Here is a 21,601-nt window from a genome sequence, read left to right on the forward strand (position 1 = left end):
AGGGCCAGAGTTTTTTTCTTCTTATTTTTCAATAATCTCCATTTGCCGGCCCTTCGTAAGTCTCTTTCTTCCCACCCTCCGTCCCCTCCTCCTTTTTTAGGCAGGCAGATTTAAGCTGGGTCAAGCAGAAACGCTAGCCCAGTTTCCGCTGCTATGGCCGATAAGGCATTGTACCTTGGCCCAGTAAACAATGGGATGCCATCTGTCCATTAGCGAGAGCACAGCGTGAGGAGAGAGAGAGAGAGAGAAAGAGAGAGAGAGAAAGAGAGAGAGGACCCATTAGTGGGTCCAACGTGAGGGCAGCTTGAAACACATGAATGGGAAGGCTCCTCGGCGAGGGGTCAAGCAAGATCCTGCTGTAACACTTGGAAGATGAAGAATGAGGAGATTTTTCCATTAAAAGTAGTCGATGCTGTTATCTGTGATTCCTTCTTACACGCTCACATGCATGACACAGCCCATGGGTCGTGTAAGGACACTGTCACATCCTTTACACCTTAAGATCTGATTTATGTTTCAGCAGGAATTTGGTCCCAAGAAAAGCATAATTCCCCTCAAAAATGAGAATTTGCAACATCACAACCTTGTGGCCCTCCGAAGCTTAGTCAGCTAAAGAGGTGAACACAAATATTCCCTGGGGGCACTACGTGTCCGCCTCCAGCCACGACCCCTAGGAGACCACAGAAAAATAACGCCAGAGGGTGAATTATATCTGTGAGTCAAAGATTTTCCCTCCCAGTAATAGCAGATATATCAAAATGAGTCTGATGTAAGAAATTCCCATCAGTCATGTGTTTTGTGGTGTTTTGTGATAGAGGCATTGTTTATATGGGGTGAGGCTTGTCTTGGTGTTGTGGAGGCTGTAACCTGACTGAGTGGGTGCTGCAGCTGTCAATAGTACATTTTCAAAATTTCATGGCTAAAATGAAGAAAACACAGTTAGACAAAACTACTGTTTGTTGGTGTAATAAAACACTTTAGAATTCCCACAAACACAGGTGTGTGTGTTCAACTGTTACACTGCTAAGTACTTGTCTAACATTTCCTTCATTGAAATGTGAAGCCTCATCTTTAAAGCCTGACAACCGCTCTATCTGTCTTCTGCTCCCCTTTCTCTGTCTCCCTCTGTCTGTCTCCGTTGTCTGTCTTCTTCTTTTCTATCCACATCCATTTTTCTCTCACATGGGGAAGATGTGGCTTCACAGCTTCTCAGACTGAAGGAGCAACAGGGAGCAAGTTACAAATTGCCACACCATGGGAGCTGCTCTTTAGATGACACTTTGCGGCACAGTCCTGACACTCTAGGGACACTGTGGAAGAGCGAAAAAATAACTTAAAAACTTGTGTGTGCAAGTCAATTTGTGCAGATGTCGGCAAGCATGTTGGTTTGTTTTTTCACGCACATGCATCCGCGTGGACATTTGTGCAAATGTATTAAGGTTTATGCATGTGCCTACTTGGATTGACTGTGGTGGGTTGTAGGGAGTGGGAGGCACACATCTCAGTTTCATCCCTTAGGCAAAGAAGCTCTTCCAGTGTTTTCACAAAACAATCTATTTCTCGCTTAGGGTTGTAACTCTCCCCTAAAATGTGTTGTTTCCTGCTGCTAAAATTTGACAGGGTGTAGTACATGCTTGAATCATGGCACACGTTGACAGGGCCGCAGTTGTGAAGGAGCAGGTGTTAATGGCAAGATTGCGTAGCACAGGAGCATGCATGCTACACACATGAGGAGAGTTTAATGACAGCTAGGCTGGGAGCTAGAGGTGGTAGTACTTTTTATCAATTTTTAGAGAACAATGCAATTTGAATAGAAAATAAATCAAGAGCTTTAAAATTGGGGTAAGAATGTCATGATGTGCTTTAAATATTGCGACTGAAGGGCCTACACATTACTTTCACATGCTAGTTCCTTAAGCAGGATGAGTAGATGTTTGGTGAGAAAGGGAGAAAAAAGGAGAGATGAATATGTGTTGAGAGCGAGGCTGAAATAGACAAGACTGACATAGGAGAGGGGGGGTGGGCCGAGAGCCTGAGGGAGGATGGCGAAGGAGGTGGAAGTGGAGGGATACCTGCTGCGAAACTTCAAAGTCCAAGCTGTCACCTTCATTATTTGACCTTTCACCCCCAACAAACCCCATCATCATATTATTGTTCAACATGTTCTATGTCCGAACCAATTTTGAGCAACGGGTGGCTGGTGAGACATGTTTTACCACCCACCAAAAAAAACTAAAAACTAGAGGACAGGCTACGGGATCTGAAGGTACGTCATGCCTCTATGGATTTACATTTCTTTATCTGTCTTTCTCTCTCAGTCTGGGCTTTTCTTTTGCTCTATTTTCCCTCCCGCTCTCAATCTCCTTCAATCTATCTTCTTGTGACGGTGGCAAAGAGAAGATGCCTTAAAATGATTAGAGTTAAATAAACGGTGGCGGGGCCTCGGGCCCTGGAGGCAGAGCTGATGTGAAATACAGATGCTATCAGCCAGGTTAAGCCTGGCTCACCTGGCTCCGCAACAACAAGATGAATAACTGCCACGCACGCCGCTGAATTATCAGGATTTACATACATTTCTTTTTCCGAACCGGGACAGGGACCGGGAACCGAGAGAGTGTGAGCTGTGAGCTGTGAGAAACAAAAGGAAATACAGCCAGTGAAGAGCACGGCCTTTGCTTGGATTCTAGCATCGCACATTCACACAAACACACACACACAGAGCTTTTCATCTACAGAATACATACCATCAGGAATCAAGTTTTTGGCCGACTTATCAGTGGAAACTGCAACCGGAGAGATGACAACAATTGCAAACAATCAATCTGCTTCAAAGCTACATTTTCCCATGTCAACTACAAGCAAATGAATTACGATGCAGGCCGGAAAGAAGCAATCCATTCTCACAACAGCAGAGGAAGCACACATAACGAACCTCTAATGGTTCAAAACAGTTACTTTTGCAAACAAACACACAAACACTTCAACAGCTTTAACATCCGTCACAAAACCGCAAACACTGGTGCTGTCTGAAGTCTTGCCTGTGTTGTAATCTATCTACTGTGTGTGTGCATGTGTGTGTGCGTGTCTTTGTGAGCGTTGTCTGTATGTCTGAGGTCATCCCTGGATGGCTATCTATCTTTTTGTGTTACGGTGCCTAAGGGGAGATACTGAAATAAGATAAGCCAAGCAGGAGCGTAAATACCTGGCTACTTTAACTTTACTGCTGAGGAGGACACACCTTGTGTGTGGGTGTTGATCTGTATAATTTAATCATTATTACTTTTGTGCCAACATTGATTTATACAAAGTGAAGAGAGAGAGAGAAAGCAGAAGAGATCCTGTAGCCCTCGTCTTCCTTTCTCAAGTTGACCCACACGAGCGACCCCGCAGCAGCACACCTGCCACCAGCAGTGTGTGAGCCGCGTGCGTCTGCTTCACATCAATCCCGCTTCTTATTACAACTGCAACTGTTTTTTCAGTGAAACCGACTGACCCCAACATCTGTCCAAGTCCCTGTTTCTGAATTCTTAGTCCTCACTTTGCAGAGCAGACCCCGGCGCACAATGGAGCTTCATCGAGGGCCTGCGGCGCCATTCCCACAGAAACGAGAGACGAGCGGAAGGGGGCGCCGGCGTGGTGAACGCGCTGTGGCGCTGTGTGTTGCACGTAGGTGGCGGTGAATTAGAGATGCTCTTCGTTCTTTTTCAACAACTCGACCCTGACACTTATTTGCTCCAGCAGTGGTGAATATGGCACGACTGGTTATACTGGGCATCTCTCAGGTGGGGGCTGGAGAGCAATCTTTTCCACTAAATAATGCATTTTCTCTCACAATACAAAACATTTCATTATCTTATACAGATTTGTATTTTTTTACAGACCTGCACAAGCACGTGCAGCTAAGGGTGCACGTCCCTGTTAATGAAGGTGTGTCGTGATTGCGTGACGGTGAAGTACAATCCAGGACCTTTAGTTTATCCCCTGCTGAGTGTCTAAATCCAGGGGAGCAGGCTGGGGCAGGCTCTTGAGACGGGAAACCTTTTTCATTCAATCATCATTGGCCGCTTTGATGTGTGACCCCTGCTCCTCGTGCTGGAAGAGGAGAAATTATTAAGCTCTTGGTGAGTTCAGAGTGTGTGCCACATTCATTTGAACACAAGTAGATGCATCGACTCTCGCACTACATCAGGTGGTTTATCGGCCTGAGAATATTCTCGGTGGCTAAATATTTATTCTCAGCGATGAGCCAATCCAGACGTACTGTGCAACTGGCCATATCACCTTAAAACTCTCCTGCTTTTATACAAACTAAAATGATGAGAGCAATGTGGTGGCCTATTTGACTTTGCCATTTTGAATCAATTCAACCTTCAAAGGTTCTCGCCAATACAATCTGACCGGGTCGTCTGAACCCTCTGAGGTCAAAAAGTTATCCTCTAAGACCCTTTTCTAAGCTGCAGTCATCAGTGTCCGTCCAACAACTAAATGCTTCCATTCTTCTCTAAGACGTGCAGACGCAGACTGGGTTTGGAGACATTAAGTTACTGCAGAGGAGGGGGATCGGGGATCCTTTCTCTACCTGACTAAGGCAGATGGGCCCAGAGTATTACTGCAGCACTTGAGCGTGCGATGATGCTGATCCACTCAGAATGTGAACCTATGACCCCCAACCTGCACCTCTCACACCCAAAATCAGCATCCTCCCCTTTCGAGCCAATCCCATGACACATTCATGCGCTAAAGCCGCTCTTTTATCTACCTTGGCGCTGTCTCAGACAACAGCCGCGTCTAAAAGCGTTTTTTTTTATTTTGCCGAGCCACCCTCCATTTCCCCTTGTCAACTTTGTCTTTTTCTTTTTTTTTTTGCAGTTGACGGCTTTAAAGGGCCCACCTAATCACCGGCCACGCCCACCGCACCCGCCCCGGACCGAATCACGTGCGTGCCAAGTGATCCCCTCTCTGCCGTTGCACGCTGTGTCTTTGTATGAGCATTACGGGGGATTTAGGAAAGAACTCGGGGATGCCAGCACACTTGATCTGTTACGGAAACACATGTGGACAGTCCATGTGGCAAAGAGACACCGCTGACTTGTGTTTACATCTCTCGCGATGCCGTGAGGAACGATGAGGATCTATTAAAACCACATTGTCGATATATGTGAATGTCTGGCATGAATCTGGGGAGGAAATTTTCAATTCTTACTGTGTGTTTGCTTTTTTCCCCGCGTCTTTTTTTTTTTTCCTAATGATTCCCATGTCTGGCCCTACATAAAGCACGGGAACTACTTTTCTGTTGAAAACCTTAACTGCACAGTACTATTTAAGGGCATTTAGTGGTTTGTGGCAACTGACTCTAAATTGCTAAAACATTTGCACGGCAATACTCCCTCGCCTCAGAAAGTAGTTTCTAGATCAGGGTTTTATTGTGTTTGTTGATGACTGCCGTCTTTTTATGTGTTTTGCTCCATTGCTTCACTCTGCTTCACTTTCCCTATTTTGGAGGAAAAAATAAAAAGCAGGGGGGAGAAAGAAAAAAAAAAAGCATTCCACTCGTTAATTCGCTGATCTCACCAGCAATCGATTGAGATGTGTTTGTCACTGTTACGGCAGATGGAATGGCCCAAAAAAAGAACATAGAGGCAGTAAAAGCAAGGACAGTTTAATCGGAAGTTGTGAATGACCATATTGATTTGCCTTTTCCTTTTTGACAGGACAGGATAGCGACTCAGAATCCAAGGTAATAAGGCCGCCGCAACTGTCACAACACACTGTTTATCTCGTCTCGCCTCTGCCTTTCACTCCTCTCCATGGTTTCGGCTGTGCTTTTCCTTCAGTCTAAGGTGTGACCCATTTTCCGATAGCACATTTACTCTTGTCCAGATGAGGGAATATATGAAGGAAGACTTTGGAACTGTTCAATATCAAGTGTCACATGTGGAGATTGTGTGTGAAAAAGAGAAACAAATAGCCTCCAAAACAATGATTTCTTCATATGAAGTAATAGTATATTCATTCAGCATCTACTAAATTAAAGTAGATGCAGTAAATGTCCTGGATTGTCTTTTACGATACATCTATGACTACAATCAATAAAAAATGAAATGTCCCCCAGGTCTAAATTAAAAGATATTAACTTTAACTCGACAGCACACAGAGCTCAGTGCAGCCTGCACCAGAAGGAAGCTCATCTCTGTTAGTGAGCGTGGAGGTATTTGCCTTTAGAGGGCCTTGTGGACACATTAAGGCCTATTTACATGTCCATAACGCCAACAGAGAACCCCATCTCTGCACTTAGGCTCAGTGGAGCCGTAGTTTTAAACATTGAAGGGAAGCAGAGCATTGACTCTTTTACAGAAGAAGTAAGGAGTCCCTACAACAGCTTGTTTTGGATGATTTAAAACACTATATCAAACTGTTGGAGAGGATCCCTCATATGGTGTGGCAACTTGTAAATATATATTGACTGCTACTGGACTTTTATCACCACTGTCTCCAAGACATTTTGAAAATTTGCATAAGTTTCCCAGGAACACAAGAGTAACCTGTGATGTGCTCAATTGACCTCAGTGTGGAATCTCTATCTCTTGTTTTCAAAATTATGCAAAGCGATGGCCTTTCTTGACCATTCGCTGAGCCCCTCCCCTCTCGCTTTTTTAGAAAAATGTTACCTTTTTCTTCCCCTTTTGTCCCAACCGCCACAATTAAGGGCCACGGCTCTGAATAACAAAACAGGGGGCCCCTCCTTGCAAGGTAGCCTTAGGTTGTGTTTACACTCCAGGACATCAAAGACATTGCTGAACTTTTCCAAGCCCCTCCTGCTCAGGTGGTAATCCCAAAGTATAATCTCTTTAAAAACTCCAAAACCCATTAGAGTGACACCATCTAAATCCTCCCTGAAAGAGAGCGAGAGAGTAAGAAAGTGAACTTCGTGGGCCTCTAAATTGAGACAGTCGCTTATCAAGTAGATTTAATAATGTGGCGGACAGAGAGGAGAGATCGCATGTTTACACTCAAAACTTCCTGGGACATCTTTGCGATAATTGGCTAGATGGATGGTTGCTTCTTGAGCAAACATGCTATATGTGGTTGAAGCAACAAAATGTTTGCTTAAAGAAGAGATCTAATGGTGTTAATTTGGTTAAATGACTCTGAAACAACAGCCAAGCCAGTAAAACAAACACACCTCTTTAGCTGCCCTGCCTTTAGGGGACTTCAACACATAATTCAATCTCAAATACATGTTGTAAAACGCCACCAACGATCCCATGGATTTGGGCCTAGCTTATCCTTGCTATATTGCACCGTAACAATAACACTTTATTCCCGTAGTTGTATATGGTAATGACCTTGTCACTCCTCCATCATGCAATGCTTTTCTCAGTTGTATCTCTTTCTCCTCTTTTATCTCCCTTCTCCTCCTTCCCTTCTCACCAGCACATATGCACTCCACCTCACCTTTACCACACATTCCCACTCGATTACAACCCGCACACAAATATACAGCACACACACACACTCACACAGAGTCCAATCATCCACTCCACATGCAGCGAGAAACTTTCTTAAACCCATAAATCCTGGGGTGAAGAAATATTCCATTTTTCCGGCCCCTTGCTGTGTATAGTCCCCTTGGTCCGGGCTCTGCCATGCCGTATCACAATCAATTCCATAAGCTAAACTGGGGTGTAAGGTGCTGTATGAAGGTCAGACAACCCACTTTGACTGCCATCTGAGCGTGAAGCACTTACCCTCCATACCATGTCCAGGCCTGCTGCCAAGCGAAAACCCTAATATACCACCTTGCAGCACCATAACTCTCTCCATAGGGTTTCATCCTGCACAGGTCTTTGAATGCCAGATACTGATAGCAGGATACTCTGTGTATTTATGGACTGATTTTCATTTTGGGTATTATTATATTTGACTTTTTTAATGCCAAATAATTATGGCATCCAGCAGAATTTTATTCTCATCAGGGTGAAAGCACCTTCCACCGCGGCAGACTAATGAAATTACTTTAGGTGGGTTAGCATCTGCTTTAGGCAGGGTGACCCACCCCATTTATTCAATCAAAAGGGGAACTCTGGGATCCATTATTGCCTTTAGATGAGGAATTCATTTAGAAAATACATTGTTGAATAATAAATGACTGGATGAAATGTGGAGAGAGCATTTCATTTCATTGCCGCTTTTCAAACTTTGTATGCAGCTGTGGTCAAGAGAGAAAACTCAACAGGTCAGAAGTGTGCAATTCAAACCAGCTGATTAACACATTAAGTCAAAGGTCATTATTGATCTGATGCATGCGCATTTTCTTTCACTATACCCTCAATTCTGGCTCCCTTACCACTGTTGCTACATACCCTTTGACCCTCATCACCTCCTGCCTACCTGTCTGCTTCTATTTCCCACCGGGCCTCAGCCTGGTTACCCTGAAAAGCACAACTGTACGTGATGGAGGGAAGCACTGTTTACCTCCATGTTCTTGATTAAACACGGCCACAGAGAAGGAGAGTATTCTCTTTAACAAGCGTGACGAGCGCGAAGGTGTTCTCGTAAATCATCACATGGTTTACAAACTCAATAAGTTAGGGCTTCCTGCCTCAGCACGCTAGGCCAGCGTGCACCTAAATTATTAACGAAGCTGGGGGCCCCCAGAGGCACAACTTTGATGATGTTATAAACAGGGGAGAGGACAAGGTGCCTTCTCAGCAAAAGATTATAGGACCTCCCACCCCCCCCACCACCGAATCCCGGACCCCCATGCGCTCACTCCTAATTACCCACCTCTAATGGTGAGCAGGAGATATAGAGATGGGGGGGGGAAGCATCTAAATAAACCCGATGCATTCTTTTCCTCCATATTGCTCCTTAAAGTAATCAGCACCGTACAGTACACTGTTGCCTGTGCATGCAAGTGGGCAACACAAGTTAAACTCTCTGCATTTATGTAAAGGAATACATATTGCTCCTGCATTATTATTATTATTATTTCTTTAACAGTGCCGTTGATAATTGTAGATCTTTGAGGTCCAGGATGATCACACAAGTTCCTCCGTCAGGGTTTATCCCCCCCAAAAGGATGAATTTGTCTCTAGGCAATACATTTTGAAATCAGTTCATCAAGCCTTGATGATAGCTGAATCAGCTTTTCTTTGGGTGAGGTCTGGAGAAATGCTGGAAGAGGATTGGGAGAGGAGAAGGTGTAGTTAGAGAGGAGAACAGCAGTGGGTCAGGAAATACGCTGACCAAGTAGAGGTAATGAAATTATATAAGACAAGCTGGCAGCTCACTGTAGATAGAAAGAGACAGAGAATACAGTAGTAAAAAAGAAGTGAGCAATTGTGAGTGAGAAACCTAAATCAACTTATTGAAAACCCTTGACACACAAAATCCAAATACCATCCATCACAAACAATGATAGAAATGTTTGTGAAATTTTGAAATAAAATATTTCACACATGTATTTTATTTTTATCTCAAATAAAGCCTACTATATTTGCAGGCCCGATAGTACCATGCTAATGTTAGTAAACTAAAAAAAGTCTCTAGTGAGAATAGGACAAAGACGTATGATTTCCCGAGTGAAAATATGCTCCAAATTAAGAACCACAAAGCAGTCCCCCATGTGTTCGTTCTCAATCTGATAGGAAGTCAGATGAATTTGTCATTAAGCAGATAATAACTGCAATGGTTTCAATATGAATGTCGGCCATAATAAAATCACACATAGCACTCATTTCCATGTAAAGACATATTTTTGTGCTGTAGTGGTTGAGAGAGTGAGAGGATACCATATAGTATGCATTTAACATCATTACAGTTTTGCTGATAAAGGCATTTAGGATACACTTAATCATGTTTTTACAAAGCCCCAGGATCAAGATGAAGCAAATACCATCTCCCTAACTCCGCCTTCTTTCTAAACTCACATGGACTTTGATTTAGTAAAAAAAATGTCTCTGCTCAGCCTATTGCAAATATCTCTTTAGAGCAAATTAACTTTACATTCGGTTGTTTGTTGGCAAATAACCAGATGATAGTCAAGCAAATCACAGCACTTGATGATATAATAATCTGACACTGAACATGTTGATTTCTGAATATAAAATGATCCAACGTTGGAATTCACCTTGAAGGGAGCAAAGCTATCTATCGCACTAAAACACACTTAGATTTAATTGTGCGTTTCTATATTAGAACTATGCACAAATGCTTGAATTAAAATCTGGGGCCACCCAAAAAAGAAGTTTGCTTTTACTGGAAATAAATCGACAGATGTGTTTGCTAATGTTAATGATGCGTATTTTCACTCTGTCCTCCTGCGTCCCTCTGCTGTGTCTCTCAGGCAATGTCCTCTTTCACGTGAGCGACCCCTCTGACTGGTTAGTGTTTGGTTAGCCACAAGTGAATACACAAACACAACATGCGTGCACCTGAATAAAGAATCAACAAACATGAGATGGCGTTTGTCAAAATGACACCGACGCAAGTTCGCCAATTCCCCCGAAAAACAAAACAGGAGGGAGGAGAGGCTCCTCGTTCGAAACGTCGCTGCCATTTTTTCATTCCTTTGCCCCCTCCATCTGTGGGGCTGCAGTCGTGGCTCCACACAGGGCCATCTGTGAGCGGGGTGGATCCAACCACGCACCAAGCCCTGCAGAACGCACAGAGCGGGGCTTTCATGCGTCTCCCACCACAGTCAAGCAGAAAATTGAGAAAATCGTGTCAAAGACGAGGGAGCTTCCCAACCTCTGGTCCTGAACTGGGGAGACAGCGTGGAGGAGTCATGGTCACACACGCGGCCTGATCGCTGCATTGCTCTGGAACGCCCAAAAAAACACAGACGCCCCAAGGGGGTTTGATGGCATACGCGAGTCTCTGTTGTCTCCGCTTTTCTTTTTTCCCTTGAAAATACGCGTGGTTCTTGAATAATGGCGTCAGATCAGATGACTTTCGCCGAAGTAAACATCCCCCCTTCGCTCCGGTACTTTGCGTGTTCACATTTTTCTCTCGCCAAAGTGTAACAACTCCCTCCCCTCATGTGCTTTAATCCAGATTCAACAATCGTGCTCTTTGTGTGGATTTGTGCAAATGAATTAGGGTTTTCACATTTGGGGTTTCTTTTTAAAGAGAAGCTCCAGCTCTGTGTCAAAATGTAGGATACTGTACATTCATCACTAGGGGTCCTAATGACCATCAGTAGACAGCAGATAATAGGATATTTTGAGAAGGACTGATGCACTGGAGCAGAGGGGGTTAAGTGCTTAACAGCAGCGGTGGGCCACGTTAACACTTGTTTCGGGGGGGGCGCACATTACAGAAGTTATGATTGACCCTAAGTCGTGTATCCTCAACTCAAGACACACACTCAGACAACAATAAGTCATGTGTCGAGTCCCCAAATTAGGCTGATGACACAGATGCCAAGAATGCATACTGAGAGGGAAGTGATGTCACTGCTGCCTCCTAAAACTGTATCTGCCCAAATCAAATTAGATCTGCGGCGCCCCGGCACATGAAATTACCCAGAATACCACCAGAGAAGCTGCCGTGATTTGACATCTGCAAAAATAAATGGAGTGCAAACAAAGTCTCTTACACTGGCATCCAGACGTCCCGTCTGAAAGGACTGTCTGGGTGTGAGCCACTGTACGACTGTGTCATGTGTGGATAGCGCTACAAACAAGAGCTGGAAAAAAAAGTTGGGGGGGGGGGTCCTCATCTTTTGATGAAAGGGACAGTGCCTTCACTCTAACTTTGTTGAACTTTTAGTTCATAAGGACTAGACGTATACTTCTGCACGTATTATCCAAAGCAAATGAACGCAGGAGCTTGAAACAAACAATCACCTCATCACGTTCAGCTACAAAAAGAGAAGTGGAATCCCTTCCTCAATCAGCCAAAGCTTCATGCATTGATCAGAGGTCATTGTGTTGGATTGGACTCCCCAGCAGTGATCTTAGGTGGGGTGGCTTCATGGCCATAATTAGCTTGCCACCCAGGGGAAAGTTAATGTTTCTCAAGTTGAAGTGGAGCTTATTGGTTTCGCTAGATAACGCGGCGTGTTTGGTAGGGCAACATGCACAGACACACACGTGCACGCAGGAGGAGCACAGTCAGACACGCAAATCTATCCCCCGCTCCCCATGCGACAGAGCCGATCAATAGTCATCAGTGACCTCGTCCACGTGGCCGTCGCTTAAAACCAAATCCGCAAGACACACACTCAGCAGACGCTGTGCTTGGGACACAACCCACATAGGTATGCGTGGACAGGTGTGCTTTCTCAGGTCTCATACACAAATCTAATGAAATGAAAACGCCAGGGCTTTTGTGCGTTTGCAAATCAAAAGTATTGCCAAATATGCTTTTTACGGGAAAACTGGGTGTCAAAATAGAGAAATCAATTGTTTCTTTTGGGTGTGTAATATGCCAATCATATGAATCAAAATCGAATTATTCATACTTAACAGCTAAATGCTAATCTATTTCTTTCAACCAATTCATGTTACCAATTCATGTCTTAGTTCAATAATTGTACTCCGAATATCAAAAATGCTGCTATGTAAGTTTTTCCACTATGTATCAAGTAAGCTGTAAAAAAGTTACTGACTAAAAACATTAGGCCGGTGGCATCTAGGGAGCTAGCAGTGCCACCACAATAACAACAACAAACAAACGTTTGCTGATAAATAAAACATATCAAAGCATGAATGCTAATGAAACGGGAACCGGCAATCGAATGAGCCGAGAGTGTGAGCTCTGGCACACACAAAGTGTGAAAGAGAGGTGTTAATTGCTGTGCTAATTAGGTCCTGATTGCATTGCTCTTGTTTTGCACTTGCAGGTGATTAAAATTTCAACAGAGCCCATTATTTGGCACTGTTAACAGGTGCCAAGCTCAGCACACAACACAAACACAACGCGCACTCACAAAAATACATAAACACAGGAGTGCACTCACACATGGCTGCATTGATGAAGTCACAGCATGTGCACGCACGCAAACACATACACACAAATGGTGCCGTAAAGGGTCATTACTACTTTTGTTCCTTGTTTCTCAAAGCTGCTAATTCACAACAGCTACAGAGGTCATCTATGCATTTGAATTTGTTGAGAAGTAGACACATAAAATTTAGAGTGAGAAAGCACATTGAGGAAATATTACGATTGCTCTCTTTCTGGACAGATTTTCTGGTGATAAGTTATGTATGTTCATTTATAGGATTTCATTCTTTGTACCCAACCACGTGGAACAACGTTCCACATTGAATTTTTCCCAAATACATTTTCCTGGATTCAATGGATTCGACCCTGATGATTTGATTGCAAGTTTGTGACAATGCAATGTCTTCTGATGTACACTGTAAAAAAAGATCCTAATTTTACGGGAAATAACTTTACATTTTTACAGTAGTTTTCCCATTTTTTGTAATTACGTAAAAAACGCTTTGAAAATAAAGATATTATATGTAAATTAACAGTCCAACTGTAAATTTACATGTAATGCTAATAATGACAAATTAATTTTTTTTCCCATTTTTTAATGGAAGAAATACTGTAATAATTTTAGAGTATTTTCCTGTTTTCTTAAATTACATTCAAATCACGTAAAAAAACGGTCAAATGACTGGCAGCTGCGGCTGCCAGAAAAAAACCTTAAAATTAAGTTAAAATCACTTAAATCAAATAAAGTGCGAAAACTATAAATATACAGGAATTTTCTTTAACAATGTTACAGAAAAACACATTATTTTATAGATTTTTCCTGTTGTATTCTGATGAAACACCTTTTAATAAAGAGATATCACCAAATATTCTGCCGCAAAAAATGTTAATTTAATGATTTTTACTGTATTTTTAAATTCAAAAACAATCAATAGATCTCTAAAAGATGTCATTTTACAGATTTTTCAGGTATTATTACGATCAAACACCTTGTTAGTGATATCAAGTTTTGCAGTAGAACACTACCATTTCACAGATTAGTCCTGTAATAGATTTAATGTATTCAGGTGTACATTCACAATATCAAGCAATTATTCAAAAACAGTTCTCCAGGGACCCCCAAGAGGAACAAAACATTTAAATTGTCTATGTTTCCTAGCTTGACAGGGGGCTCCACTTAATTTGTGCTTATATGACAAACATTCCACTAAGGTAAATCATAAGTTTTATATTAACGTGTATTCAAACACAAATTGTGGATTTCAATTTGGCTTTTATTATTACATCAGACCTAATCCAGTCTTATTTTGAAGTAGATGCAAGAATGATACATTACGATTTATGTCTTTTACAGCAACTGCAGACTGTTGTCCGGTGTTGTAGTTTCCCAGAGCAAAACACTTAACTTTTAACTGCTCAACCTTTAACTGCTCATTGTCAAGTTGCTATTGATAAAAGCTAGAATGTTTTGTAATGTAAGATGCTGTAAATTTCAACCTCAAAAGGATTTTTTTCCCAAATCAGATTTAGTGGGAACTTACTATTAAAATTGTTCACAATAATCAATGTTTCATAAACGATAATAACACAAAAGACCGTGAAAGTTCAAACAGATACTGCCCAGTTCAACCGAACGCGGGCCACTGAGTTTGACACGTTTGCAATAGAGCATCTTTGGGATGTGGTGGAATGGGAGCTTCGTGCCCTGGATGTGCATCCCACAAATCTCCATCAACTGCAAGATGCTATCCTATCAATATGGGCCAAGATTTCTAAAGAATGCTTTCAGCACCTTGTTGAATCCATGCCACGTAGAAAAGGCATTTCTGAAGGCTTAAGGGGGTCAAACACAGTAGGTGTTCCTAATAATCCTTTAGGTGAGTGTATACCAAGATTTCACTAAATGTTTGATCATAAAAGTTTGGTTTAAAGTTATGGAAAAGTCATGAATATCTATTGGTCAAAATGTGTATGAACCCTGTGTTCAGAATATTGAAAACGTTTGATTTCCACATTCTAGAAATTGTGCAGTTATAAAATAGCTTGGATGCTACAGTTTATGTCCACATGGGCACCTCCAGATCGTGTAAAGAGGCTGAGTTTGCCCTAATGATGGAGGCCTGATTCTGCGAAAGTGGCTGCCCACAATGGGCATCCTGAGGCTAAAGAGGGTGTCCTTAGCCCTTGTGATGGAGGGCCAGTGCTGCTGCAGTGCATGAAGTCATGGGCATACATAATCCGGCTAAAGACTGCATTTAGACAGGGGAAGGGAGGGCAGTAGTGGTAACACTGGCGTTGTTACAGTGGTGTTGGCCGGCTTTAATTCCTCCACTTAAGCCCGGACCCAGAGTTCCAGTAGTGGCGAATGTGCAATCGAAAATCAACGGTGTTCGCAGGCTTAAGTCAGCCTCTTGAGCCTCCTGATAGACTGGGTGCACATACACAAGGATTTCACAAAATGTTTGGTTGTGGAAATTTGGTTTAAAGTTATGGAAAGGTCATAGTCCCGCCACTGGACTTGTTTTATAGACACCCCAAAAATCCAAGTGAATAAAATTATGTTGCAGGGTGGTCCATCTATGAGACAACAGATGGTGTCTTGTGTTATGTCCTCCCAGAACTGTCTAGGCGCATTAGTGAGCTCCTGTAGTCTGAGGAGCAACTTGGCCCTGTCTGATAGACTGAAAAATGTTGTGCATCAGCGTATAGGGTCGGACTATGGGTTTCATCCCGATACCTAATGGAAATTTGTTTGTGAGCCTGTAGTTATTATTACCAACAAATAAAACTAAATGCACATATTTATTTTGTTTATTTTAAAACTAGTCATGTTTTCCTACAATTGCTATTGGCTTTCTCAACATGTTGCTTTGAACAAGATGGGATAATCTGCCTGTCAACTGGCCAATGAGAATAGTGCGCGCTCACATTTCAAATGACTCTGTTAGAGCGGGAGGCTGCTACCGGAAAGTTGCTCCTCGGCGCCGCAGCGCAGCACGGCTGGAGGATTTCAACTTCACTTATGGATGCGAATTTGAGTTGTGGGATGTCAACGGACCAGACTGGAATATGAACACACAGGATCTGTTCACTTCAGTAAAGAGAATTTATATCCTGCAAAGATATCAGGTAAGAAAACATTTACCCTGTATTTTCTGAAACAACCTAACAGAATTATGTTTTGTGATGATGTTCTTAAGTTATGTAGCCCAGTCTAAAATATTTGTTTAATGTTTAAAACGTTACTACGTTAAAATCTCCTCGCTGTTTAAAACAGTTTACAGTCGATTAAATATGCAATAGGCGGATGAACGGACGTAACGTTATGCCGTTTATATGAGGAGTTCGGTTAACGTTAGCTAACGTTAGCCGATAGCTAACGCTAGAGTGTTAAACTAGCTACGGGTAACGTTAACTAACGTTAGTGAGGTAAACTAGCTACGGGTAACGTTAACTAACGTTAGTGAGGTAAACTAGCTACGGGTAACGTTAACTAACGTTAGTGAGGTAAACTAGCTACAGATAACGTTAGCTTGTTGGCATGAAACATACTTGATTTTACACACAGGATCTGTTCACTTCAGTTATTTGAATAAACTACTTGGTTTATTCAAATAACGTAACGTTAAATGTACAGTTACTATGGAATGCCGTTTTAGTCAAAATTAAATAAATGAACAAATACACGGTAATGCATAATGACACTGCATTTCATAATAAATAAATAAATAAAAACACGGTAATGCATAATGACACTGCATTTCATAATAAATAAATAAATAAAAACACGGTAATGCATAATGACACTGCATTTCATAATAAATAAATGAATAAAAACACGGTAATGCATAATGACACTGCATTTCATAATAAATAAATAAATAAAAACACGGTAATGCATAATGACAATGCATTTCATAATAAATAAATAAATAAAAACACGGTAATGCATAATGACACTGCATTTCATAATAAATAAATGAATAAAAACACGGTAATGCATAATGGCACCGTAATGCATAATGACCCAGTATTTCATTTCACGTTCTTATATGCAAATCAGGGGGCGTGGCTATCTATCACATTCAGAACAGACAACGGAGACGTGTGCAAAAAGGGCTCGCTAAGGCAGTGTTTCTCAACTGGTGGGCCGTTTGTCTAGAGCTGCCGAAGTCGGAACCGCAAGCCCTAGTACTTCCAGAAAACCCTCAATATGTGTCAAAATAGTATCTGCAGATAACCCATGTTGATGCTAGCATGCTATCTCGGAGCCCACCGATGTCTTCCATTATGTCAACACTCTCACGTCCCTTAGCCCAGTAGTTCTCAACTTGTCTGGCTCCGGGACCCACCTTTACCCCTTAATGACAAGCGGCGACCCAATTCGATCGGGGGGGGGGGGGGGGGGGGTGCTTCCGCGTTCGCTAGCGGTGTCGACGGCACACGGCTCTGTCGTCTGTTCTGAATGTGATAGATAGCCACGCCCCCTGATTTGCATATAAGAACGTGAAATGAAATACTGGGTCATTATGCATTACGGTGCCATTATGCATTACCGTGTTTTTATTCATTTATTTATTATGAAATGCAGTGTCATTATGCATTACCGTGTATTTGTTCATTTATTTAATTTTGACTAAAACGGCATTCCATAAGTTACTGCATCTGTAAACGGATTGTAGCACAACTGCAACAGGCATAACGTTACACATTTGCCTGAGGACGTTATATTTATTTGGAACACAATAAACGAATATACTCATATTGAAGGCAGGGTGCGCAGTTACTGATTTATTAACAGTATGGATGTTATTAAAGCAATAAGGTGAGAGGATGTAGTCTGACAACAGTTCAAGGTTGTTTGTTCCGATGCAGCTGCACAACTCTTACGTTATTGAAGATAAAGTACCTTATTTCTTTTGTAAAAGTTTACCAGCGACATTATAAATAGTAAGTAAATAGCTGTCTTTCATCACAAAATAGTTGTAGCCACCAAACCTTGTTAATCTCATTTCAGTAGTCTAGAAATGTGTGGGGGGATTTAGGGAAGGGTGCATTATTCAGCATTAATGTACTGTTCACCTTGACCTGAGTATTTAAATAATGCACACCCAATATTATAATAATTTAAAAAGATGCATGTCTTTAATTCTACGGTTGAAGTTTTGAAGTATAATTGACAGTTTTCTTCACTGTTTCAAACTACTTGACACAGCAAAGGCCGCTATGCAGGCCCGTGATCTCATGAGAATGCTGAAGAACCAGGACTGACAACATGCCACCGGATTGTGGCGTACAGAATTAAACCCAGGGACAGGTACGCAAAAAAGAGGCAAGATATACACAGATGGAATCGTTCTAATATAAAAAGTGAACAGGTCTGAATACTTATATATGTGTAGTGGCAAATACTTTCTAACACTGATAACTGCTAATTATAAGAAACTGTCTTAAATTTTTCAGATTAAGCATTGGAACAACGTGGGGAGAACAGACACGCAACAACACCCAAAGTCCATCACTAGTAAGTAAAAACTTCACCCAAATGACAATACATGTGCAGCATTTAGAAAACACACTGCAAATTCAGGCCACACAGTACAGAAAATACAGAAAAAGATTAAAGTGTTTCCAGGGGACACTAAAATTTGATGAACACTGCTTGGACAAGCTTGTTGTTGTGACTCCTGAAGTTATGAAGTCAGGTTTGTGTATAATTTGTTTATGTTCATGTTGTGGACTTGCATCATGCTACTGATCTACGTTACATAAAGTGTGCTGCATGCACCTCGCAGGACCTTGCAGAGTGGAAAAGCAGAATTTTATTTTTATATTTGAGATTTCACAGATTGGAAACTTCAATCCAGTTCAACAGTGGAATGACGGTCTGTAGCCTGCATAATAATCATATAGACATTATTAAATAATCAATACAATTCAAACAATATTCTGAGTTATAGCTAACAGTAGGCCAAGATTCCCAGGAGATCTCCTTCCTTAAATAACCCCCATACAGACAACTATCTTGTGAAATGTACACACTCCACTACCATCACCACCACGGATTAAGGTAATGCTTATATGAAGGCTCAGTGTTCCCCTTGTGTTACAACTTTGGGGAGGCAGACGGATTGGCTACAATTCTGCGACCCCCCCCTACCCCCCTTGAGTTGCGTGCAGTGGTCAACAAAAGTCAGTTCACAGAGTAAATATAAGGATAGTCATCTTCACCACCTCCTTGGAGACAGAGGGGCCGGGGGGGGATTCGGGGGAGGTGACTGCACAGCGCTGCGCGGTAACGACAAACGGTTCGCGGGCATGCGCGGCGGGCACGATTAAAAAGCCTAACGGGCCGTAGTTTGCCCATGCCTGGGACAAACTCTCAGCTGCACGTGCTCGATTCCACCTGCAAGTGGATCACTGAATTCCCGTCCGACAGGAAGCAGCACGTGAAGCTGGGGAAACATGTCTCTGCCTCTCGGTCCATCAGCACCGAGGCTGCGTTCTTTCCCCTCTGCTCTTCTCCCTGTACACCAACAGCTGCACCTCACCAGTCCGTCAAGCTCCTGAAGTTTGCCGATGACACCACCTTCATTGGACTGATCTCTGGTGGTGACAAGTCCGCCTACAGGTGGGAGTCTGCCCACCTGCTGACGTGGTGCACAACCTGGAGCTAAACACGCTTAAGACAGTGGAGATGGTTGTGGACTTCAGGAAGTACGCAGCCCCACCTTCTCCCCTCACCCCGTGTGACTCCCCCGTCACCCCTGTGGATTCCTTCTGTTTCCTGGGCTCCATCATCACCCAGGACCTCAAGTGGGAGCCGAACATCAGCTCCATCACCAAGAAGGCCCAGCAGAGGTTGTTCTTCCTGAGGCAGCTGAAGAAATTCAACCTGCCAAAGAGGATGATGGTTCACTTTTACACGGCCATCATTGAGTCAATCCTCTGCTCCTCCATCACCGTGTGGTACGCTGCAGCCACAGCCAAGGACAAGGGCAGGCTGCAGCGTGTCATCGCTCTGCAGAGAAGCTGATTGGCTGCAATCTGCCGTCTCTCCAGGACTTTGAAGCGGGCCAGAAAGATTGTTGCCGACCCCTCTCACCCCGGACATAAACTGTTTGTGCCCCTTCCATCTGGCGGGAGGCTGAGGTCCATCAGGACTAAGACCTCCCGCCACACTAACAGTTTCTTCCCATCGGCAGTTGGGCTCAGAGCCCGGGTCCCCCCCGATTGACTCTCACTCCATGGACTTGCACTGTCACTTTCACTTGTCACTCATCACTTGTGTTTATCTGTTTAGTTGGTGCACTAACTCAATTTCTCAAATTTGCATTCTTATTTTTTATTTTTATCTATATGTCTTAACTTACTAACCCATAGCTTTCTAACCCATAGCATATTTTTTTATCTTATCCCTTTTTTATTTGTTGTCCATTGTCGTAATGTTTGCTGTTTTGCACCAACCGCCAAGTCAAATTCCTTGTATGTCTGACATATTTTGCCAATAAACGATTCCTGAAGGGAATGACCTTAACACAGTAAACAGTAAAGATACGATATTTGTTTATATTTCATAATTCATAGGATTGGGGCAGCAAAGTGAACAGTGCACACAAGATACATGGTAAACCTAGCTGCATATAATACAATCATAGTTGGTTGGATTGATTTCGATGTGTAAATTAGGTTTGTTTTGTTTTGTTTAGCTACAAGTGTGTTTACCTTGCTATGATACGTCTGATAAGAAGTGTTTAAAGGAATGGTAAAAAAATGAAAGCCTACTTTCTATGGAATTTTCAATGAATCTTATTTTGTTCTTTTTCTCTTTTTCCCCCCCCAGATGCACTAAGGATCAGGCTGATAAGAGGGATTTTGGACAATTGGTTTCTATCTGCACAATGACTTCTGGTAAAGATTCATTGACCTTTTGCGGTATGTTTTGATTTTACTTAATAATACACTGCTTAGTTGGGATTCAAAGTGTAATGTTTGTGCTCATATATTATCAAAATTAAATGGAGCCACCTAGGGTCTGGAGAATATTATGGATAACTGTATAATACTGAATTGGAAAAATCCCCTCAGCTCAACAGCCTAATGTGTTGCTTTCTCCACCTGTTTTTCAATGGTGAGGTCAACAGTCAAGATAGAGAAATGCCATTTTTAGTTTTTAAATTCTTCCCAGAGGGCTCTAAAAAGCTGTATGTATGAATAATCAATTGATATTTGATAATTGAATTTAAATTTTTAAATCAATAGTGGTTTAATTGAAACATTGGAAATCTTCTAGATGTATCAATTTATCTTGTTATTTTCACAGTAAAAATGAAAAGCCTATATTTTTTTAAAGAATGTGTGTTACAAGAAGGATCTGTAAGAATCCAGTGTTTGATGATAAAACTTTGTAATATCCCTTTTTTGAAGCTGTTTGATCCTAATAAAATGGGAAGAATGTGTAAAGTAACATTTTTGGCCTCAAATTGTTTTGTGTTATCCCTTTATTGAAAGTGTTTAATTATATTAATACAAGAGAAAACTGTAGAATAATAGTGTTTAACTGTACAACCTTTAGAGAAATTATGTTATTAACAGTGTTTCACTGAAATAATAAAGGAAAGGTTTGTAGAATAACAGTTTAACACTA

At 42.1% G+C, this 21,601-nt stretch overlaps 1 long non-coding RNA gene across 1 annotated transcript; it reads left to right on the top strand.

Annotated features, from left to right (window-relative positions):
- Positions 1–15,716: 15,716 nt before the first annotated feature.
- Positions 15,717–21,220, top strand: LOC134107476 (uncharacterized). Its single transcript, XR_009942746.1, has 4 exons — positions 15,717–16,083; positions 18,170–18,271; positions 18,418–18,478; positions 20,798–21,220. It is a non-coding gene; the product is annotated as an uncharacterized LOC134107476 (long non-coding RNA).
- The last annotated feature ends 381 nt before the right edge of the window (positions 21,221–21,601 follow it).

The sequence above is a fragment of the Pungitius pungitius genome, chromosome 19 (assembly GCF_949316345.1).
Source record: "Pungitius pungitius chromosome 19, fPunPun2.1, whole genome shotgun sequence".
Taxonomy (NCBI): Eukaryota; Metazoa; Chordata; class Actinopteri; order Perciformes; family Gasterosteidae; genus Pungitius; species Pungitius pungitius.